The following is a 23,432-nucleotide window of genomic DNA, read 5'->3' as shown; positions in this document are numbered from 1 at the left end:
ATATTCATAATTTCTGTAGCATAAGCCTATTCATCTGGATGCCCAAGTTGTTGCTTATCTTTGATACTTTCTTGATGCCTTATAGAATACCTGCATTCTCTCGTCTCTGCATCTCTTCTACGTATGTCAGCTCGACTCTCGAATGACATTACCAATCTGCTTTGTCATTCAGGCGTTCTGCTTCTTTTGGGATTTCGTTTAAACAGCCATCATACTCTCTTGAATGCAGGTATGGCTTTCTCAACGGGAACCTTGCTTCCAGGATTTCCTTTGGCCTCTGTAATTTCACTTGTTCTGCATACGTCAATTATTCTGGTTTCCAACATGTAGGCAATCTGGGTAAAGTGGTTGAGGTGGGGTTACTTAGTTCCTTCTCTACATGACATTTTCTGTTGAGCTAGAAACAAATTGTAGGTTGTAGTGTGGGTTCCCAAGGTCAAATTCTTAGAGGAGTGGTGTCAACAGAACAGCCTTCTCATACGCTTTCCAATGATATTCATCCCAATATTGTACGACTTATGGTTCCTGAGAAAATTAAGCAAGTCTGATCCTCCATGTAAACCTATGACAATTTCTAGTCATATGCATGATTTTAGTTCAGTTGCACATTAGAAATGTTTTTCTTCAAACTCATGCTTCATTGTTTATTCTGCCTGTACTGAATCCATTAACTTTCTTTCTCTGAGAGCTGATGCCTATTTGGCCTCTTATCTTTCAGAGCAGAGACGCAAGCTCCACTGCCATGCTCATGGGAAATCTCTCTGGGATAGGTCTTCTATCATTATCTCCAAGCAGAGACCACACATTTGGATTTTATTTTCAAGGATTACTCAGAGTTTACCCATTAAGGGCAGCCTTTATTTATACTGTTGTTTAGTCCCTCAACCCATACACTCCTTTTTGGTCACAGCTGTGGCTTCAAAGAGATTTACTTTCAGATAGAGAGGTGAGCAGAACCTTTAGCCCTGCAGTCTGATGGGGATGGGGGAGAATGTAAAATTATTTCAAGGACTAACCCAGCATTTCTGTAGAAATATCTCTGAGTTAAGTACAGCTCTTGGTTCAGTTCCTATAAACAGCGAAAAATGAGGCTTTTGCATTCTAACTTTATTTACATGGGACCTACATCAATGTATTGACATACGAAATACATATTTCCATCTTCATTCTTGCAGTTTCTTTTATAATAGTTTTGACACGCCACCCATTTCCTTAACATATGCCTTTAAATTTACTTCTGGGGTGTAGTTTCATTTTCCTGTTTGCAAGATGCAGAATGCACACATTTCCATGAACACTCTGTTTTATCAAAGGAAACAGCCTTTTCCTGTTTTGTAGTTTGAAAATGAATTGCTGGCTTTTTCTCTGACAGCTCTGAAGGGATCATGAAGTAAGACACAGGCATCAGATTCAATTCTCTAAATAAAATGGTTTATTTTTCTTAAATGTCAGGATGAAGAAAAGCCTTACTTGCCCTATGCTAAGGTGGGATTCTCCAACCTAAAGAAACTAAGGATAGTCTGTGTCAAAAAGTTCAACTCAAAAGTCTGTCTGTGTCCAAAACCTATTCTTGTCCTTACAACTTAAAATATACAATGGGTAGGGATGTCACCAATAAAAAACAGTGTTCCAAATAAAGTTCTGAGCTTCTTCCAGCTCCTGGCTTACTTTCCAGCATCCCCTTCCCCAAGTTCAAAAAAGTTCCAAAAGACCTCAGGGTTCCCCTTCCCCAAAAGGTCACCACAGTTCACAAAGTCTTGGGGTTCCCTTCCCCAAGAAGTCAACTCTTCCAGCTTCAAAACCACAATCAATTCAAATCTCTTGACTCTCAAAAACAGAGCCAGTGGAAAGATTTTAGGGATGGAGAGATATGGTCCCTGGGCTTGAGGCCAAGGATAAGTCTTTCAGCCCTATCCTGGATTAGCTGAAGGGGCCAAAAGGAGGAAATAGGGAAGTTGTGAAAGAGGCTGTTCCAGCAGTCGAGCCTGCAGAGGACCAGAGCTCTGGAGACATTGCGCTTCTGTGGAAATGTGAGAAATGGAGGAATGCCTCTGATGTAGAGGAGAGATTGGAATAATGGAGCAACAGGAGAGTTGGAGTCGAGGTTTGCGAGCATGGTTTCACCGGTGTTCAGGAGAGCAGTTTCCATGCCTCTGGATGCCCGGAATCCAGATTGGTGGTCATGAAGGCAACCAACAAGGTCAGTGTGCAGGGTTAGATGGGGGAGGACCAACTTTTCCAGGAGTTTACCCAGAAAGGGGGTAGTAGAGATATGGCGATAGTTAGCGGGCAGGAGGGGTCGGCAGATGGCTTTTTTAAGAGAGGGTGCACAAGGGAGTGCTTAAGGGAAAGACCCAATGGTGAAGGAGTGGTCACTAGTCATAGTTTTATTTGGCACTTTTCCTTTTTTACTGTTAATCCAACACCCTCCAAAACCTTGTGTACCTGGTAAATTTGGCTATCATGATCATTCTCATTATCTTCTGTAATCAAAATATCATCCTGGAAACATTTCACTCCCTGAATATTCCCAAACAATTCTTCCATCACCCGCTGGAATACCGCTCATGTCGATGGTAATCCAAAGGGAAAGCAGCGGTATTGGAATGCTTCTAGCGATGTGCTAAATAAAGTTATTGGGCGTGGCTTCTGGTGTAATTCAACCTGGTGGAATTTGAATGACAAATCCAGTGTAGAGAGCCATTCTGCTTTACCCATGGTCGTTAATAATTCAGTCACCTTCGCTAATGGTTATCTTTCCTCCCATACAATCTTGTTTAGATCACGTAGATCCACGCATAATCTTATCCAGCCATCTGGCCGTTGGGTCACTACAGTAGGTGATAACCATTTGCTGCCCTCATAAACTCAATTATCCTTGTTTTGCATAAGTTGTTCAACTCTGTTCTCAATGTTTAATTAATACCTATTGGTATGGGTCTCACCTTATGTACAAATGGAATGGCACCTGCTATCAATTTATTTTATGGCAGAATCATCTTAATTTCGCTATATGAGAAGAGAACACCTTATGGAATCAGTCAGATACCTCTTTTGAAAATGCTGTACTTACAGCTTCTGTGACTGCCTGTATTTTCTGGCGCTTCCCTGGATGCCACTCCATACCTAGTCTGCCTTGATGTTGCCAACCCAACAAGCAATCTCCTACTTCCACTACATATATTTTTCCATGTATTTCTTTATCCATGTGTGAAATAGCATTTACCACCTATCCCCATATGTCAATGTTCCCTCCAGCATACGCCTTCAGTTTTATATCGCTGTCGTACACTTTGTTACTGGCTTATCCCCATATATTGTCATAGACTCATTTTGGTATCAATGTATATGGAGACTGTGAATCCACTAACATCTGTAGAGGTATACCCAGCACTTTCACTTCAGTCACTGGTGGTTGGTACTCTTCTCCGCCCTCTTCAACATTGCTAATATATACTACTTTATTGCATAATGAACTGCCACCATCAACACTCACAACACACTTTATGTTCTTTTTGTATTCTGACATATTTTTGCCTTTGCACAGTCTAGCAAAATGCCCTTTTCTGCCACATTTCCTGTGTATCACTCTTAATGCAGGACATTCTCTTGTGCTGGTATTGTGATTTAAAAAAAACACATTTGAATATACATTTCTAGAATCGATGATATTCATTGCTGTTTCTAATACTAGTGGATTTTTAATGGTCTCTTGAAAAACTGGGGCATGGATCAATAGGAGAACCTGGTATGGTGCATCTCTGAACTAAAACCTTGAAGTCTTCCACTGGTTATGGAAGAAAGGATGTGAGGGGTGCCTGACACAATGGCAATGAAGAGTGTGGCGAGTACGGACTGGGTTGTGATGGGTTTAACTTGTTTCAAATAGAAGTTGTCTGAAAGGGACTCACACAAAGATTGTGATGGAGTGATGGTATTTGATAAAGAATAGGGATTACAGAATTGTCTCATGATTTTAAATGCTTCTTTGTTGGCATCGAAGCATTGACAAGTCAGTTTGTGGAATATTCAGCTTTGCTTTTTTGATGGCTGCGTGGTAGACTCTTTTATTTTGTAGATAGCATATTTTAGTAGCTGGCTTTTGTTCTTCCTCTATTCATGTTTCGCTGCTTTGCATGCTACATTAGGTTTCATTGTGTCCTCTTGAAACCAGTTAGCATTGCCTTTTCTGTTGTTAATTGAAGATGTCATTAGCGGAGCTACTCTGTTGAAGGCATTTGTCAGCCAATTGTCAAAATGTCCTGTTATTATATCTGTATTTAACAGGGCGTTGTCTTTTAATTGTGAACTAAGAAGTAGCCTTGATAGATTGTTGTCAGTATCAATACAGTTCCAATTCCTATACATTTGTATGCCGCTTGTAGGTGTGAGGATGATGTGATAATGTCAGTGGAAGTAAACATTGAGCTGACATTTATGTTCACAATTCCTGTGATTCTCTTTCCAAAGGTGAGCTCATAATATTACCATTTCTTGACCCTTATTAGGGATGGTTTATTGTTTTTCTGTATTTTTTCATTTATTTTACCATGATACAGTTAAAATATAACCTTTCAAATAACATATGTTAAAACGGACATCTGTTTAGAAGATAAAACAGAAATACATGAAAATGCATAGAAAAGTAAAACAATACTGCAGAGAAAACAATTATATTTTCAATGGTAAAGAACTCTTTTTATATTCCAATAATGTATTGTAAATGAGAGCATTTAATCATAAAAAGCAGTTTATATTTATCATCAATGACATTTGAGTCTCACTCATTAACCAGAACTAAATTCTCCTGTACGTAAACTAGCGATATCATACACATATCTGGAAATAAAAAAAATCTTCATGGTAGCATAACCATTCTTAGCTGTCTTATAGAATCTCTCAAGGATTACTCGCAGTTTGTCGCAGTGAGATAAGGATGCTTAGGGGAAGAGTCCTGCCAGGTGTTCAGAGGCCTTATAGTGAACAGGGCTCTGTGCACCTTGTGGGCAACACCCTTGGGAAAACCTCACAGGGAAGAACACCTGAATCAGGAACTGGTGTGGTAAGAAGGACGTCATCATCCAATTTGTAGTCTTTTGATGTTTTCTCCAAATGTAGCACAATGTCCATGTCAAAGAAGTAGGATTTTCTGCAATATGATGAGTAAAATGATCACCCCAATCAACAGCAGCAGAATAGAAGGAAACTGTCATGATGGTATGCAGAGTAGCCAAATTAAGGAGAAGGGCAAAGGAATTAGGTGACAGGGGGAAGAAGCGAAGAAAAAGGGGGAGTACAAGGGGGAAGAGTGTAATGTAATGTACTGTGATGTAAAACAAATGTGTAAAGCACACCTTCACCAGCAAGGTTATTATTGCGCTAACAGTTCCGGGACCAACCAAAGGGAGCAGCAGTTTGGCTGTAAAAAGATAGGTCTCCAGAGCACAGCGTAAAGAGAGGTGATCCTCAAGTGCCCGCAAGGACAGAGAAACAGAGTTACACAGAGAAGCCAATGCCACAGAAAAGGAACGGCCACCTACACGAGCCAGCCTAAACCGGGGAACAATCAGTATCAGGGAAGAAACTGAGCGGAGGTTCCTCAATGGAACATAGGGGCGAAATTTCACCTGCAAGAAGCCAGGGCCTTGCCCGTAGAAGGCACGGTGGACCACGCACAAAGCCTTACATTTAATACGCTTTGCCAACGGGAGCCAATGCAGTTTTCCCAGAATCGCTGTGATAGCGCAGAACCGGGAGGCACCCACTGCCAGTCGGGCTGCCAAATTTTGCAGCACCGCCAGCCACAGAAGAGGTTACGCTGGCTGAGCTAGATGAAGAGCATTACAGTAGTCTAAAGAACCAGCAGTAAGAGAGGATACAACCACAGGATGAAGATGAGGCGGACGATAGGGAAGCACTTTCCAAGGAATACAGAGTTTAAAGTGAACTGACTGACAGCCAGGACTAACCTGGCTCTGCATAGACAGAGACTCAGAGAGCTTAACTCCCAGGCTCTTCACCACCAAGGAGGGCCTGGGCAGAGGACCAATTTCAGATGGCCAGGATGCCGTAGACCAACCCACAGAAACCAGAGATGGACCTACGACTAGAACCTCCTTCTTTTTGCCATTAAGCCAAAGCCAGTTTTGACCCATCCAAAGATGGATAGCCAGCCGGCAGGAGCAGCAGCGTTCCGCCGAGGCAGGGTGGGATAGGTCTAGTCTCACCAGGATCTGTGTGTCATCAGCATAAGAGAAACACCAAAACCCAAAAGAGTGAATCAGCTTGACAAGTAGTTGAATATACAAATTGAAAAAAAGAGGGGAGAGAGCAGAACCCTGAGGCACCCCGCAGGTGAGGGGTTTAGCCACTGAAACCAACAGAGGAAGAGAGAGGGACTGGGAATGACCAGTTAGAAAAGACACAAACCAATCCAGAACGTATCCGGATTCCCCCCGATGCCGCCAACCGTTTCAACAAAATACCATGGTCGACCATGTTGAAGGCAGTGGATAAGTCCAGCAGGATCAGGGCGGTTGTACCACCCTGATCCATAATCTGTGCTAGGTCATCCACCACTGCCACCAGAACACACTTGGTTCCACGCCCGGGGCCAAACCCGGACTGGAAGGGGTCCAGACAGCCAGACTCCTCAAGAAGGGAGCAGAGGAGGGGGTAAACAGAGTTTCCAAGAGATTCCTGGTAAAGGAGAGAAGAGAAATTGGATGAAAGTTAGCCAAGACCGAAGAATTAAGGTCCGCTTCTTAAGAAGAGGGAGAATGAGAGCATGCTTAAGAGGACCAGGAATGTGGGCAGAAGAAAAAGAATCATTAACCGCAGCCGTTAGCAGATGCCAAATGTCAGGGAAAATATCCTTCAGAATGACAAGAGGGATAGGATCAGTCGTAGAATCGGATTTGAGACCAAGCACTTCCGACGAAAGGGCAGACTCTGAAAAAACAGGAAAAGAAGACCAGACCTGAGAGGAAGCACAAGGAAGACTAGGGCTCACCTTAACTAAAGTGGAAATGTTGTCATGAAAAAAAGTAGACAGCGAGTCACAGAGGCTCTGAGAAGGAGCCACACCATGCACAGAAGAAGGCGAGGAAAGAGAGTGAACTACCCTAAACAGGTAGCAGTATTAACCTTGTTGGCAAAAAACATTAACTTAGCTTGCGTAATTGTCACCTGGTAAACAGCCTGGCGAAGGGTGAGGGGAGATTGAGCGCAGTATGACACACACCATTTGCACTCAGCTTGTCTACGGGCCAGGCAGAGAACTGCCAGGTCAGTAGAGAACCAGGGTTCAGAAGGGCGGTGAAGGGTCTGGAGGGTTTGAGGAGAAAAGAAGAAAACAGATGAAGAGAAAGACGGAAGTGGCTATGTTGGCAATCTAGATAGGAAATGAAAGGAATGGAATTACTGCAGTGTCTGGAAGTGCACAGAATACACAAGACGTAGAGCACAGCGTTTCAAGAATAGCAGTGGAGCACACAAAGCTAAGGAAGATAGAAACTAATGAATCCACAGAGTGTGGAAGAAGATAAAAAGATGGAACAAGAATCAAGGAAAAGGGAAGAAGCAAAAAGAAGATGAGGCGACCGATGGCCGGCGCAAATGAAGTAAAAGGACACCGAAAATGGTAAAGGGGGCATTCACAACGGGACGAGGCACATGTGGAACGAGGTGTAAGATTAAGGGGGAATGTAGCGAGGCACAGAAAGGGAAATAACGGCAGAATCCATTTAGGGAGGCAGGTTTTTCCAAAGTGATAAGAGGGTGATCAAGTTACGTATACAACTGACCCGATTACCGGCATAAGTAGACTGGTGCCAGAAGAGGTTGGTCAGGTGCCATATTGGAAAAGAAGTAGGAGACATCATCTTATTGTGAATCTTGAATGTACCGAATTACATCTCCTCCATTTGTACCACAAGGATAGAGGTGTTTGTTTTCTACCAACCGTAAAATTAATACACACATGTTTTGAGATTTCAATAGAGGCTAGGACATTACTTAAGTGAAAATTATGGCCATTTCCAGATAATTTCCAATTGGGTCCAACTTTTTCTATACATAATCAGATTTAAACAGAATCTTAAAATGTTTTGGAAATGTACCACCAGTTAACCAAGGAAGATTTGATTGTGTTCTGGGATAAACAAAAAGTACTGAACTAACTCCTTCTTTATTATCTTTGTTTCCAAATAAGTACAACTATTGTACCACTCTCATTCTTTACATCTGCAGAAAAGTAAGTACTTTGTACACCTACAGCAAAAGAGAAACAGATCTGTTCAAGGAAAGCTTCCCAAGTGATTTTAAATTTGGTTGACAATGGGTAAAACCATGAGTCCGCTTCCTCAGCTAATATGTTAAATATTGATCCCTTGTTTACCACCTGTATTTTTCCATAAAATTCTTTTTTTCTGACAGGCCAATAATTTAAGGGATGCTATGCACTGAAATTGTATGATTGCTCCTGAGGAGAGACCCAACCAATGCTTCAACAGCTAACATTCAATTGTGTCCGAACAATTCAAATACAAATTGAATATATATGTGTCAAGGAGTTCCCCCCTTCTCACCTGGGTCCGTTCTTTGCTGGAGTCCTTGGTCGCTGCCTTCTTGCGGACGGACCTGGTTTGGAACAAGGCTGCCCGAGTCTCTTCCGACTCCAGAGTGCGTTCAGTTTCCGGGATGCGGATCCAGGAATCTGAGGAACTAGGAAAGGTGCAACTAGCACACAAGTCCAGGAAATAGGAGGAAAGGAAGGGGCAAGGAATGGGTAGATAGACAGGTACAATGAAACAATACCACGAGCTATGGGACACACGTTGGATCGCTACTTTGCAATAGCATTGAGATGCACGGAGCCGCGGAAGGCGTGGTCTATTAATAGAATACGTTACGTCCAGCGTGTGGAGCGAGAAAGGGGTTTCACGCTGGACGACCATGTTGGGAGCATTATGGAGTGCACGCCGCATTGTGACAAGGACCAGGAAGTCCAAAAGGGACGTGTTCTGTAGTTCATGACAGCATGACTCCTCCGAAGCCCCTTTCCTCCAAGTTTGCCTGGGTGTATGAGGTGAAATCTTCTGAGCAACCGAGGGGCCTTGATATTAGAAATAGGTTCCCAGGTTCTTTCACTAGGAGGGTATCCTTTCCATTCAACCAGGTATTGAAGCTGGCCCCGTTTATACCTGGAATCACAAATCCGGGATACCTCATATTCCAGTTGGTTGCGACCAGCAGAGGAGGAGGTTTACAGGATTTCCGGGAGGATGGAATGTAGGGTTTCAATAAGGAGGTATGAAAAACTGGATGAATTTTCTTCCAGGAGTCTGGTAGTTTGATCCGGTATGAGACGGGGTTAATAATTTCCTTGATGGGAAATGGACCAAAATACCGGGGAGCCAATTTGTTTGGTCGTAGATGTCGAGGTAGTAATATTGATGACAACCATACTTGGTCACCGACTGCATAAGAGGGGCCTGGTCTTCTTTTGGAATCTGCATATCTCTTTTTCTGCGTTCTGGCCTTCTCTAAGTATTCCTTGGCCTCCTGGTGTATGTTGACGAGGGTTTCGATCCAGGAGTCAACAGTAGGTATCGGTGTAGAATGAGGAAGAACTGAGGGTAAAACCGATGGATGGAACCCCTGACTACAATAAAAGGGACTGGTTTTGAACGCTGAATGTTCAGAGTTGTTGTAGGCGAATTCAACAACGGGAATCAGGAGTGACCAGTCATCCTGGACCTTGGTGACGAAACATCGAAGGTACTGTTCCAGGGTCTGATTCGCACGTTCTGTGGCTCTGTTGGTTTGGGGTTGATACCCTGAAGAGAGGGCATGTTGAATTCCCAGAATTCAACAGAGATGTTTCTAGAATTGTGAGAAGTATTGAGGTCCGCGGAATATGTGTTCCAGAAAGATTCCAGCTAGTTCGGAGGAGGATGGTAGTTTACTGAGGGGCATAAAATTAGCCATATGAGTGAACAAGTCTATGGTAACCATGATAGTAGTGTATCCTCGAGTTGGTGGTAGTTCCACAATGAAGTCTGTAGCAATGAATTCTCATGGCCTAGTTGGCAGTGTTGGTTGCAGTAAAAGACCCGCCGGTCTCTTGTTATCATGCTTATTTTGAGCACAGACAATGCAAGCTTGGACGTACTGCTGTATGTCAGTCATCATCTTAGGCCACCAGAACTGTCTCTGTATAAGACGGAGGGTATTGGTGATGCCACGATGCCCGGAGTGAAGTGTGTCATGACAGAGGTTTATTATTTTCTGTTGTAATTTCTGTGTAGGAATGAGCAGTGCATTGTCCTTGAATAAACATCCTTCCTTGGCTCTTAGATTCCATTGATTTTTCCTTGACATATCCTTCCTTAACTCAGAGGATTGGGTTTTGCGCTCGGATTTCTTCCAGGAGGTTGACTACTTGAGCTACGAAGATCGTGGGGAAAACATCTTAGGATATGCCTCATCTTCAGTTGTTACGTAGTCAGGATGTTGAGACAAGGCATCAGCAATCAGGTTCTGTGATCCGGGAACATGAGTGATGTGGAACTGGTACTGGGCAAAAAAGTAGGCCCAACGCGCCTGACGACTATTTCTACATTCCAATGACTGTAGAATCTGAAGATTCCGATGGTCCGTACGGACTTGGACTGGATGTCTAGCTCCCAGAAGTAGATGCTGCCATTCAGTGAAGGCTTGGCGGATGGCTAACAATTCCTTTTCCAGGACGGAGTAGTGTGTTTCACTTGGAGTCAGGGTTCGTGAAAGATAAGCAATGGGGTGTTCCAGCTTATCTTCTAATTTCTGTTTCAACACTGCTCCTATGGCGTAATTAGAGGCATCCGTTTCCACTAGAAATGGTCGGCTTATGTCGGGTTGGGCTAAGATAGGAGCTTGTGTAAACTCGGTTTTCAAACGCTGGAACCCTGTGTCTTGCTGTGTGGACCAGATAAAAGGGGTGTCCTTCTTTAAGAGAGCAACGATCGGTTGAACAATCTCGGAAAAGGTGGATATGAACTTTCGGTAGAAATTGGCAAGCCCCAGGAAGTATTGAACTTGTTTCACGGACGTGGGAGCAGGCCATGCCAGAATAGCCTTTACCTTTGAAGGGTCCATACCAATTCCCTCTGGGCTAAGGATAAATCCTAGGTAGTGAACAGAGGTAACGTGAAACAAGCATTTTTCGGGTTTGGCTAAGAGTTGGTGTTCACAGAGTCTTTGTAGTACTGCCTTTACGTGTTCTTCATGCTTTTGAGGGTCCTTGGAAAAGATCAATATGTCATCCAGATATACAGTGACGAAGAGGAACAACATGTCAGAGAACACCCTATCCATAAAACGTTGGAATACTGCCGGGGCATTAGCTAGTCCAAAGGGCATGATCAGGTATTCGTAATGGCCAAAGGGTGTTCTAAAGGCGGTTTTCCACTCGTCTCCTTCCCGGATACGGATCAAATGATAGGCACCGCAGAGATCCAACTTGGGGAATATTACCGTGCCTCTTACGGCTTTCATGATATCCGAAATCAAGGGTAGTGGGTATCGGTCTTTGAGGGTGCATTGATTTAGGCCACGATAATCGAGGCAGGGTCTGACTTCCTGGGTATCCTTTTTGGGAACAAAGAATAACGAAGCACCTGGTGGAGATTTTGAAGGTCTTATGGTGCCATTTTCAAGGTTGGTATCCAGGTATTCTTTGAGGGCCTATTTATCGGGTTCAGAAAGGATGAAAATCCTGCTGAAAGGAATCACTGCTGAGGGTTCCGTTTCTATTGCGCAGTCTTCAGGCCTGTGTGGGGGTAAGGCCTTGACTATGGCAGTCGAAAACACATCAGCGTAACCTTGGTAGGCCTCAGGGACTTGTATGATATTGAAAACCATGAGTGGTGTTTCTTGGTCTTTATGCGGTTCTTTAGGGGGTGTTAATGAAGGTTCCAGGAATAGACAGTGAGACATACAAAACTCTGAGCCTAGGAATAGTGATCCTGCTGTCCAGGTGATATACGGATTGTGTTTTTGTAACCAGGGCATACCCAATACCATGGGGTAATGGGCTGACTTAATGATGTCAAACCTAATCAGCTTTTGATGATGATTTATTGAGAGCTGGATCTCCTTGGTCTGCAGGTTTATGGGCCCTGAAGTGAGGGGTCGTCCGTCAATGGCTTCCACAGGCTGCAAGGTACTTCGTGTCTCGTACGGAATCTGGTGACTAGCAACCCAATCATGATCAATGAAGAGCCCCATAGCTCTGCAGTCTACCAAGGCCAAAATGGGATAGGTCTTGCTCTTGGAGGGTGATAGAAATGCCTGTAGTATGACCAATTTGTTTTGTCCAGGAGAGTTCAAGGATGGAATTGATGTGGAGCAAACATCTCTCTCCCGAAGCTCTGCTCCATCTAGGATTGGGAGCTGGCGTTTCCCGAACCCCGAGGGGGGGCTAGAGGACATTCCCTAACCAAATGTTTGTCCGAAGCACAATACATACACAACCCCGTGTGAATCCTTCTCATCCTTTCTTGCGGGGATATGGGTCCACGGAAGGCTCCTATCTGCATGGGTTCTGGTGCTGTGACTGAGCCTGGGTTTGTGTCCATTCTGACGGTACTCTCAAAGGACACCTTGGAAGAATTTCCCCTGGATTTCTTCTTTTCAGCCTTTCTTTCCTGGATACGGAAGTCTATTTGCATGGCAAGGTCCATTAGTGTCTGGAATGAGTTTGGTCGAGCCACTCCGGCCAACTCATCCTTAATCTCATCATTCAGTCCTCTCCTGAACAGGGTGAAACTCGCCTCAGAGGACCAATAAGCTTCCTTGGCCAATTGTTTGAATCGGGTCACATAAGTGAGCATATCCTAGGAACTCTGCTGAAAGTCTAACAGACGTTCCTGGGCACTATAGACCTGCTCAGGGCGATCAACATGTTTTTAAGGGCCTGTATGAACCCATCATAGTCATCTAGGAGGGCATCGCTGGAGTTAACGAGGGGTGTAGCCCAGGTTAAGGCATTCCCAGAAAGGTGGGAAATTATGAAACCCACCTTAACCCTGGGAGTCGAAAAGTAATAAGGCTTAAATGTAAAGTGGACCAAACATGAATCCAGGAATCCACAAAGGGTTTTTGCCGACCCATCGTATTTGTCAACAATGCCGCCCAACAAGACGCTTTCTTTTGTGGCCGAATCCCGGGATAGGACCAATTGTTTGAGTGCAGCGGTTTCCGCCTTTAGATTTTGGACCTCGGTTGATAGTTCTTGCATGTGACGCATCAGGTCCTGAATGGCGGCTTCCATGTCGCTATCGAGATTGGTCGGGTGGCGTCTCAAACTGTCAAGGAGTTCCCCCCTTCTCACCTGGGTCCGTTCTTTGCTGAAGTCCTTGGTCGCTGCGTTCTTGTGGACGGACCTGGTTTGGAACAAGGCTGCCCGAGTCTCTTCCGACTCCAGAGTGCGTTCAGTTTCCGGGACGTGGATCCAGGAATGTGAGGAACTAGGAAAGGTGCAACTAGCACACGAGTCCAGGAAATAGCAGGAAAGGAAGGGGTAAGGAACAGGTAGATAGACAGGTACAAGGAAACAATACCGCGAGCTACGGGACACACGTCGGATCGCTACTTGGCAATAGCATTGAGCCGCACGGAGCCGCGGAAGGCTTGGTCTATTAATAGAATACGTTACGTCCAGCACGTGGAGCGAGAAAGGGGTTTCACGCTGGACGACCATGTTGGAAGTATTATGGAGTGCACACCCCGTTGTGACAAGGACCAGGAAGTCCAAAAGGGACGTGTTCTGTAGTTCATGACAATATGTCAAGGTTATGCAGAATATTCAGGGTAACCTTTTTCTTTTATAACCTTAAGACCGGCAAGTAGGTAAAGCCACTAAACCTCAGATCAAATTGTTTGATTGAGAAAATAAGAGTTTTTGCTTTATTGCTGTTAATTTTGTTTTTAGTAATTAAATAACCAAAATACATTATTTCAGGTACTTCTTCAAGAGGTTAGGAATCTAGGTGTAACACAAAACATTTTTTTCTTCTGTAAGTTCTAAAAAGCACAATTTTACTTTTTAGATGTTTATTTCTAGACAATTACTTGGTGTATTTTCTTCAAATGTAAATAAACTGTGTTATAAAACTACTGGGGTAAGATTTATTACAACAAAATAATCTGCATATCATGAACACAGAACCCTGTATTGACCTATTTTAGGAGGGTCATTTTTCACAGCTTCAAAGGCTTTCAAAGTTTCGGCAACATATAGTTTTCTTTATAGGTGGAGCTAGGAAATCCAGTGCTCATATTATTTCATTATGAAAGCCACCACAGGTCTGTGGGGTTGTCTTTTGGCTCTTGTTCAAGAGGGTTGACGGTAAAGGTCTGGTGGAAGTTAGTCTAGTCAATCTTCTCAATGAGCCTGATGGTGACGTGGAGGTCTCCACTCTGCTGTTGAGATGTGTTTATGTTTTTATGTGGTTGCGCCAGTTACCCAGCATGAGCTGATGATCTTACCACAGTATTGAAGTGTGTGATGTGATAAACAATTGACTATTAGTATTCATGAAACTACCCTGAGAACGGTAATCAATACAGTGGTGTTGTGTTGCATGCTTTAAATTATGGCATGCTGTACAATATTGCAATATAGCGCTGTTTGCTCAAGTGTCAATGGTACTGGAGGAGGAGGTGGAAACGGATGGGAATGTGATGTTGACGAGTTGTTTAGGTTTTTGGCAATAATGTGTTATGACACAGAGGGATCAACACTGAGAGACCATAAACATTACTGTTTCAATTACACATTTTGAAAGCACTCACAAATCTGACTGTGTCGATGAAAACATGTTCACAAAGAAAACATGTAAAAATCCCTTACACTCTTGCCCAACCCCAACGTACCCCAAAATACAGCCCCATCACATGCCACCCGATCCTTTACAACGACAATCCGCTGTGCACAGCTCCCACCACAAACTACAACCTACTGTTATACTTTTTTTTCTTTTTTAAATATTTTTCATTGGTTTTACCGGTGCATAGTAAAATACATACATTATGACGTATATTGGTGTTCTTTAGATACCCTTGCCCGCCCCTCCCTCAGTACCTCCCTAACCCCAACTTTTAACAAAAACTTGGTCACAGGGTATTGCTATTGAGGTCGTGGGTGCCCAGGTCTATGTCACTGGAGGTGTTGCATGTTTGGTGATTTTTACGCTTCTAGGAATCTCTTGTTCATTTCAGCTTAGTCTTTTGTCCAGTGCTGTGCTTTCAAGGAGGCCTGCCGTCTGGAGGGTAAGGGGGTAAACAGGTACTGTATTATTATATTCCATGCTGTAATGTCTATTGAGCCTTCCCTCCTTGTTCGTAGAGCTTCTTGCCACACTGCCGTCTCCGCTATAGTCCACCTTTTTAGGTCTTTCCACCATATCTCTATTTTGGGTCTATCTCTGGCCTTCTACTTCATCTCTATCCGTAGCTTAGCTAGTGCCCATGCCAGATTTATCATCTTTTCCATTGCTTTGTTTTTGTTTGGGTAACTATAGAGGCCTAGGAGCCAAGCTTCGATGGTCCATACCTGGCCTTTTATCCCCTTCTCTCTCAAGCACTGCTCTATTTCTGGCCAGTATTCTTGAATTCTTGGACAGTGCCAGATCATGTGTCCCAGATTTGCATTCTCTTCTCCTCATTTTGGACAGCTCTGTCCAGTGTGATATCTTCTCCGGGGTTAACCTACTGTTATATTTAACCCCAACAATCCCAAAGGTACACTTCCCATAACATTCTGACCCTTCCTAACCAAACAATCCCCAAGGTTCATTCCCTATACCAACCCTAAAACCAACAATCCCCAAAATAGAGCCCCCATCACATCCTATCATCCTAACCAACCCCATCTAACCCTAAAACACAGACATCGCATTCTATCAACTCGCCAATTTTCAAAAATCAATGAAAACCAGACACCATCATAACCCTATTGGCACTTATCAGAAGCAGTCGAACGTGAGCACCAAACGTGCCAACAAGCATATCCTGGGCCTGTCTGCAAACTTCTTTTTGGAGGAGGAAGGGATGTACAAGGTGGTAGTATTTCCCTCTGATTGCACACAGATAAGAAGAACTGGACTGCTTCTGTCACACCAGGTGCCTGTTAATGGTTCTACGGGACCGGCCATGTATGGCATTTCTCTGGACTATCTGGCTGAAGGGTTGGTTTGGGCCTATTAGTCATCCTTCAACACCTGCAAATGGGCAGCAACTGCATCGAGCAAGCCTCCACCATCTTGTTCTTGCCCTTTGCAGTAGTGTTTATTGATTAAACTGCCTCCCACCAAGCCTCAATACCCAACTTATTCTCACTTAAGGTATTGGCTACATGCAAGAGCCATAGCACCTACTCAAACAGCTTGCTGATCAGAGTCACATGGTCCTCCACATTTTCTGCCACCTACTGTTGGTCAGTGTATGAGGCTTCATTCATGGTCAGGAACACATATGAAGTTTGACTGGCAAGTATCTGATAGGAAAAGGGCAGTGGTAATCTTCACCATTTGTTTCCCGATATTCTAGGGAACTCTGCATCATCTGGTCATGCAAAACCTCCTCCTACCATTTAATATCTTTCTCTGCCCATCTGCAACAGCCACACTACTTTTTGTGGACTTGTCTTCTACATAAACTGCAGATCTACAGAGAGGAGCTCTGTGCAAAGGATGTTAGGTTGACAAGTCATGCAGGTAGGGGTATGGAGTATCCACAGTCCAGTTAGTTGTCTGCAGGTTGTTCAACAGTCAGATGGGTTGAGATGTCCCATAGGTACCCTTCTCAATGTCTTCTGTTGCTGTATCATGCTCCAGTTGATTCAGTATGCACCATTGTGCAGGAAACCATCTCCATCTAGGATCCTTAGGTTGATCCTGATGACGGTCTCCTCTCACAGCCTCAGCTTCAGGCGGAGTTGTGAGTGGCATGCAGTGGTCAAGGACTTCTACCAGTGTTCACAGACCTTGTGGCAGACACACTTCTGATCATTGCAGCATGTCTTCATGTCATTCAGGTGTCAGCCAACCAAAAAAGCCCCCTTCAATATTCCATCAAGTGGTATGGCCTGAGTATTGTCTTTGAATGTTGGCTTTCTTGAGATGGTCCTTGAAGCTTCCAGACTGCATAGGAATGTGGAAGGCCGGAGAAAGCTGCTCTGAAAGTTAGAAACAGACACTTGGAGTAGGATGCAGAAACCGAGAACCAGAGGTTGTGGGATATCTAGCTTGGGATGATTGGCAGTCGTTCTCGGGACAGGAGAGAAGTAACAAGGGAGGCAGGACACACAGGTGGAGGGGTATCAATCCTGGACAATGTGTTCAGAGCTTAGTTCTACTGAAACAGGTTGCCAGTAGTAGCATATGATCGTTGACAAAAGAATTAGAAAAGTGGAAACACGTACTCCATTTGGGTAAAGGGACACAGACACACTTACAGGTCTCCAGGACATCTGGTCAGAAGTTCTTCCTGTGTATTGTCTGGTGATCACCAGCTTCTAGAAAACTGGCAGGCCATTTGCTGTTTTTGTACATTTGCACACAGTGCTTGTCCATGTGCACCCTGCTTGCGCAAACACTTGGTGTTACTGAATGCATGCAGCCATTAGAACAGTAAACCAAGACCTTTAGTATTTACCAACCTACAGGTCTTCATATGCCATTATCTGGCATAACACATCATTTCACCAGTAAAACTAGCATTGTGTAAACGATGTGAGATGACATGAGCCACAGGTTATCTAGGCATCGTGGAGATCAGCATGGCAACTGAGAGAACTGGCACATTCAGCTGAACCAATACGATTTTGGAGTCCCATAGCATATGCCAGCATTGCCCAAGTCAATCAGCGCCTCCATCTTTTTTGAATAATAGGATCCTTGTTTATTTGTGCAACTATCAGGTATAATCTCGAGGCAGCAAAACACGTGCCGATGATTGCACATTATTTTTGTATTTTATGTTCAGGCTCCCTTTAGTGTCCTCTGCTAGCCAGATAAAGAAATAGTCATGTGTGTTAAATTGCCTGACAAAATAGTTAAAACCAGTGTAATTTCTACTAGCAGAGGTTGCTGCTTTTCAGGTGTGTAGAGCAAACTCTGTATCACATCTTTCATCAGTTGCATGGACCAAATATGCATTACTCTATTGGGAGAACACTTCTGATAGGTATGATTCGCTGCTGCAAAACGTTCCTGTTTTATCCTAAGTATTAGCATATTTTGTGTGTTCCCTTTAAACTACTACGTGTAAATCTTATGGCTGCTTATTCATTTTATCCACACAACTGCAGAGCAAATAGCATCTTTTCATCAACCGGTTTAAGAAAAGAATTCTCAGGGGTAGAACCCCCAAACCATTCCCTTTGAACGTTTAGACTTGCTCACTTTGCTTCCTTGCACTGGCAAGGAATAACCGATTATGCTGCACCACCTAGACCTAAATTGTCTGGACCAAACTCAAGGACAATGGCCCCACAAATGAGAACCTGTGCTGAATCAATCTTCATGCCATTTAGCGCATACAATGAGGCAGGGAACTCTGCACATGGGGGGTGTTATAGTTGGAGATTGAATGCCATTCCCGAGTAATGACTATAAGAAGAAGATAGATACAAGATGAGAAAAACTGTACTGCAGACAGTGACAGAAGGTGGAATGTTGTGATTAGGCCAAGAAATCCAGATCCAAATGGCAGATTGAGTTCAGTGGAAAAACTACACCATTTTACCATGGCTTGAGGGAAGACAGGACTAGATCATAGGAGATCTGGGAAAGCCTGTTTTTTTCTGGGTCTGGGTACAGGTAGCTAAGCAATCCTTAAATAGATTAAGGAGAGGGTAAATAAAAACTACATGTGAGCTATAGTCCAGATCTGGTGTTAGTGGTGTGACCAGCAGCCCCAATTAAGGAAGACTTGCAAGATAAGACTAGACCTAGTTAAAGGGCTAAGGAAGCCTACCCAGAATTGCCCTAGCAGGGGGGAAAGTACATATGCCTTATGAGCATTAAACCACCCTAATGTTAAGGGGTGATCATAAGGCCTTACTAGGTAGCTGTATAAGTGCATGGATTCATCATCGTTGGGACAAAGACTTTCACCAGACCATGCCAGTTCCATGATTCATAGCCAAGGACTAAAGCCTGGGGACCATCCCAGCCACAACGAGAGACCATTGTCAAAGAAGCATACATGCACGCTCCACTGCCCTACATTGTGATTTTGATTGATCATTGTTCTTTTTGAACACCTGGCAACCTTAAGTTTAGTAGTCTAGAAATGGACTATGGACCTCTGGCCTTCAAGACTTTGTGTTTCACGAGATACCTTGCACATCATTTTATAGCAATCCCTCCTCCTGAGTTGCTCCCTATTTTATGGGCCATCCTCTAACTCATCCTTTTGCAACTGAAATGACGAGGTGGAAATCATCCCTGGTATCAGGTGTTCTGTGGTCACTACCATTGACATACCTGTGACAATGTTCTCAGTGACTTGACAAAGGAATTTGTTTTGAAATCTCATTACAAAAGTTGTCATATAAAAACAGGCAACTGGGCCTTGCAATCTACTGGTGATCCCTCTATGCCTTTCCCTAAATCTTGAGCTGGCCCCTCGTCCCTATCCCAGTTTCCCCACTCTCAAAAGGTCTTGTTGCAGTGCAGACCACTGTAACCAGGGTACTCCTATTGTTTAGTCTATCCCTATCCTAGAGAGGGCCTAAAAGCCACAGTCTTCTCTCACTCTAACCCCATCAAATAGAATTCCTAAGCAACCTAAGTTGGGTAGTATGATTGTCTGGTAAGCCTTTGCACTGAATGACTATCTTTCAATCTTTTTTCTCACTCTCCTCTCTCTACGCCTGTCCCCACGCATCTCTCGCATTCGCTCTTCCACTCCTCACTGTCTGTTAGTCTTATCACTCTCTCTCCCTTCACCTGTTCCTATTCTCCAATTTCCCCATATTTTATCTGCTCCCATCTAGATCTCACTCCTCTCTACAATACATCTGCCTCTACTCTCCTCTGTCCTCCTGCCTCTCACTTCTCGCTCTCTCCTATCACTTTCTGCGTGCACTGCCCTACTCTACTCTTTCCTAGTCTACCGCCTGTCTCCTCATATCTCAACTACCCCTTAATTATCCTCATCTGGCCACTCTCCCCTCTGTTTCCCCTCATACTCTCTCTCAATGTCATCTCATTCACTCACATACAAACAGAAACATTATTACCACCCTCTCAGTCCCAACACATTACCTTCACTTTATCAAACAAGTCTCCTCCAAGTCCATCTGATACACCCTGCTCTCTGCTCCTCTGGTACTCTTCCTGCTCCTCCGCCACACCCGACCACCTCTCACAGAAGAATGACTTTCTTGGGTTTTTATAGCCCTCCCTTTCATGCTTAGAGGTTTTTCTTGGCTCCCATTGGTTACCTTAGTCAGCAGCTTCTTTGGGCCAATCTCCTTCTGCTCTACCCCTGACTTTTCCTGTTTCCTTCCATTGCAGGCTTGAACTTCCCCTGAAAGTGGTTATCATGGCCTTTTGCCCACCCCCTTTTCAGTCTCCATTTTCCTCATTTTCCTCCAGACGCAATGCAGCCATTGTAGTCGTTTGTTCGCTGTTGCCCTCCAGGATCAAGTAAGTCATTGTCCACGAAGGGTTGGGGGAATGTTCCCTTGTGTCATGACCCACAGGACACACCCCTTTTGGTCTTCCCAGTTAACTGTGGCGACGCTCTCCTAAATGACTACGATGGTTTCATACAGGCCCTAAAGACCATGTTTGATCGCCCAGAGCAGGTCTTTCGTGCCCAGGAACGCCTCTTAGACTTTCAGCAGGGATCCCAAGATGTGCTCACGTATGTAACCCGATTCAAGCAATTGGTCAAGGAAGCTGATTGGTCTCTGGAGGCAAGTTTTACCCTTTTCAGGAGAGGACTAAATGAGGAGATTAAAGATGAGTTAGCCAGAGTGGCCCGACCAAACTCATTCCAGGCTCTTGTGGACCTTGCCATGCAAATAGACTTTCGCATCCAGGAAAGGAAGGCAGAGAAGAAAAAAATCTAGAGGAAACCCTCCGAAGGTGTCCTTTGACAGTACCTCCAAATCTGACACAAACCCAGGATCAATCACCGAACCAGAACCCATGCAGATAGGAGCCTCCCATGGACCCATATCCCCGCAAGAAAGGATGAGAAGGATTAATATGGGGTGTGCATGTATTGTGCCTCGGACAAACACTTGGTTAGAGAATGCCACCTGGCCCCTCCTCGGCGTTCGGGAAACGCCAACTCCCGATCCGATATGGAGCAGGGCTTCGGGAGAGAGATGTTTGCTCCACATCAATTCCATCCTTGAACTCTCCTGGACAAAACAATCTAGTGATACTACAGGCCTTCCTATCAACCTCCGGGAATAAGACCTATCCTGTTTTGGCCTTGGTAGACTGCGGGGCTATGGGAATATTCATTGATCAAGATTGGGTTTTTAGTCACCACATCCCATACGAAACATGAAGCATCATGCTGCCGGTGGAAGCGATCGATGGAAGACCCCTCACTTCGGGGCCCATAAGCCTGCAGACCATAGAGATCCAGCTTTCAATTAACCACCACCAAGAGCGGATTCGATTTGATATTATCAAGACAGCTCATTACCTCATGGTACTGGGCATGCCCTGGTTACAGAAACACAATCCGTATATCAATTGGACAGCAGGATCACTATTCCTCGGCTCAGAGTTTTGTATGTCTCACTGTCTAATCCTGGATCCCTCCTTGACCCCTTCCAAAGAACCACCAATAGACCATCAAGCACCTCTCATGGTTTCCAATATCGTGCAGCTTCCTAAGGCCTATCAGGGATTTGTTGATGTGTTCTCAACTGCCATAGTCCAGGCCTTACCCCCTCACAGGCCTGAAGACTGCGCCATAGACACGGATCCCTCAGCAGTGATTCCCTTTGCCAGGATGTTCATCCTTTCCGAACCTGAGAAAAAGGCCCTCCGAGAATACTTGGATACCAACCTTGAGAATGGCACCATAAGACCTTCAAAATCTCCAGCCGGAGCGTCATTGTTCCTAAGAAGGACTCTAAGGAACTCAGACCCTGCCTCGTTTATTGTGTATTAAATCAATGCACCCTCAAGGACCGGTACACTTTACCCTTAATCTCGGATATCCTGGAAGCGGTCAGAGGCAGTGTGATTTTCACGAAACTGGACCTCCGGGGTGCCAATCATTTGATTCGTATCCGGGAAGGAGACGAATGGAAAACAGCATTCAGAACACCCTTTGGTCACTTTGAATATCTGGTCATGCCCTTTGGATTAGCTAATGCCCCAGCAGTCTTTCAACGTTTTATGGACAGGGTGTTCTCTGACATGCTATTCCTCTTCGTCATCGTCTACCTGGACGACATTTTGATCTACTCCAAGGACGTTCTAAAGCATGAAGAGCATGTAAAGGCAGTACTACAACGACTCTGTGAACATAAACTCTTGGCCAAACCCGAGAAATGTCTGTTTCACGTTGCTTCTGTTCATTACCTAGGATTTATCCTTACTCCAGAGGGAATTGGCCTGGACCCTTCAAAGGTAAAGGCTATATTATCCTGGCCTGCTCTCACGTCCGTGAAACAAGTTCAATCCTTCCTGGGGCTTGCCAATTTCTACCAGAAGTTTATACCCACCTTCTCTGAGATTGGTCAACCAATTGTTGCTCTCCTGAAAAAAGACACCCCCTTTGTCTGGTCTATTCCGCAAGATAAGGCATTACAACTCTTGAAGACAAGATTTACTCAAGCCCCCATTCTGGCCCAACCCAACATTGATCGACCATTCCTTGTGGAAACGGATGCCTCTAACTACGCCATTGGAGCGGTGTTGAAGCAAGAATTTGAGGATACACTAGAACACCCCATTGCTTACCTTTCACGAACCCTGACTCCGAGTGAGACACACTACTCCATCCTGGAAAAAGAACTTTTAGCCATCCGCCAAGCCTTCACTGAGTGGCGACATCTACTCCTGGGAGCTAGATATCCAGTCCAGGTCTGCATGGACCACCGAAATCTTCAAATTCTACAGTAATTAGAGCGTCGGAACAGTCGTCAGGCTCGTTGGGCCTTCTTCTTTGCCCAGTACCAGCTTCACATCACTCATATTCCTGGATCACAAAACTTGATTGCTAACGCCTTATCTCGACGGCCTGACTATGAAACTACCGAAGATAAGGCCTATGCTAAGATGTTTCCCCACATGATTTTTGTAGCTCAAGCAGTCAATCTCCTGGAAGAAATCCGAGTACAAACCCAATCCTCTGAACTCTGGAAGAATATTTCAAGAAAGAAAGAATCAATGGAACCTGAG

This window comes from Ambystoma mexicanum, chromosome 9 (assembly GCF_040938575.1).
Source record: "Ambystoma mexicanum isolate Mex_15411 chromosome 9, UKY_AmexF1_1, whole genome shotgun sequence".
NCBI lineage: Eukaryota > Metazoa > Chordata > Amphibia > Caudata > Ambystomatidae > Ambystoma > Ambystoma mexicanum.
Note: the sequence above shows the minus strand (reverse complement) of the source record.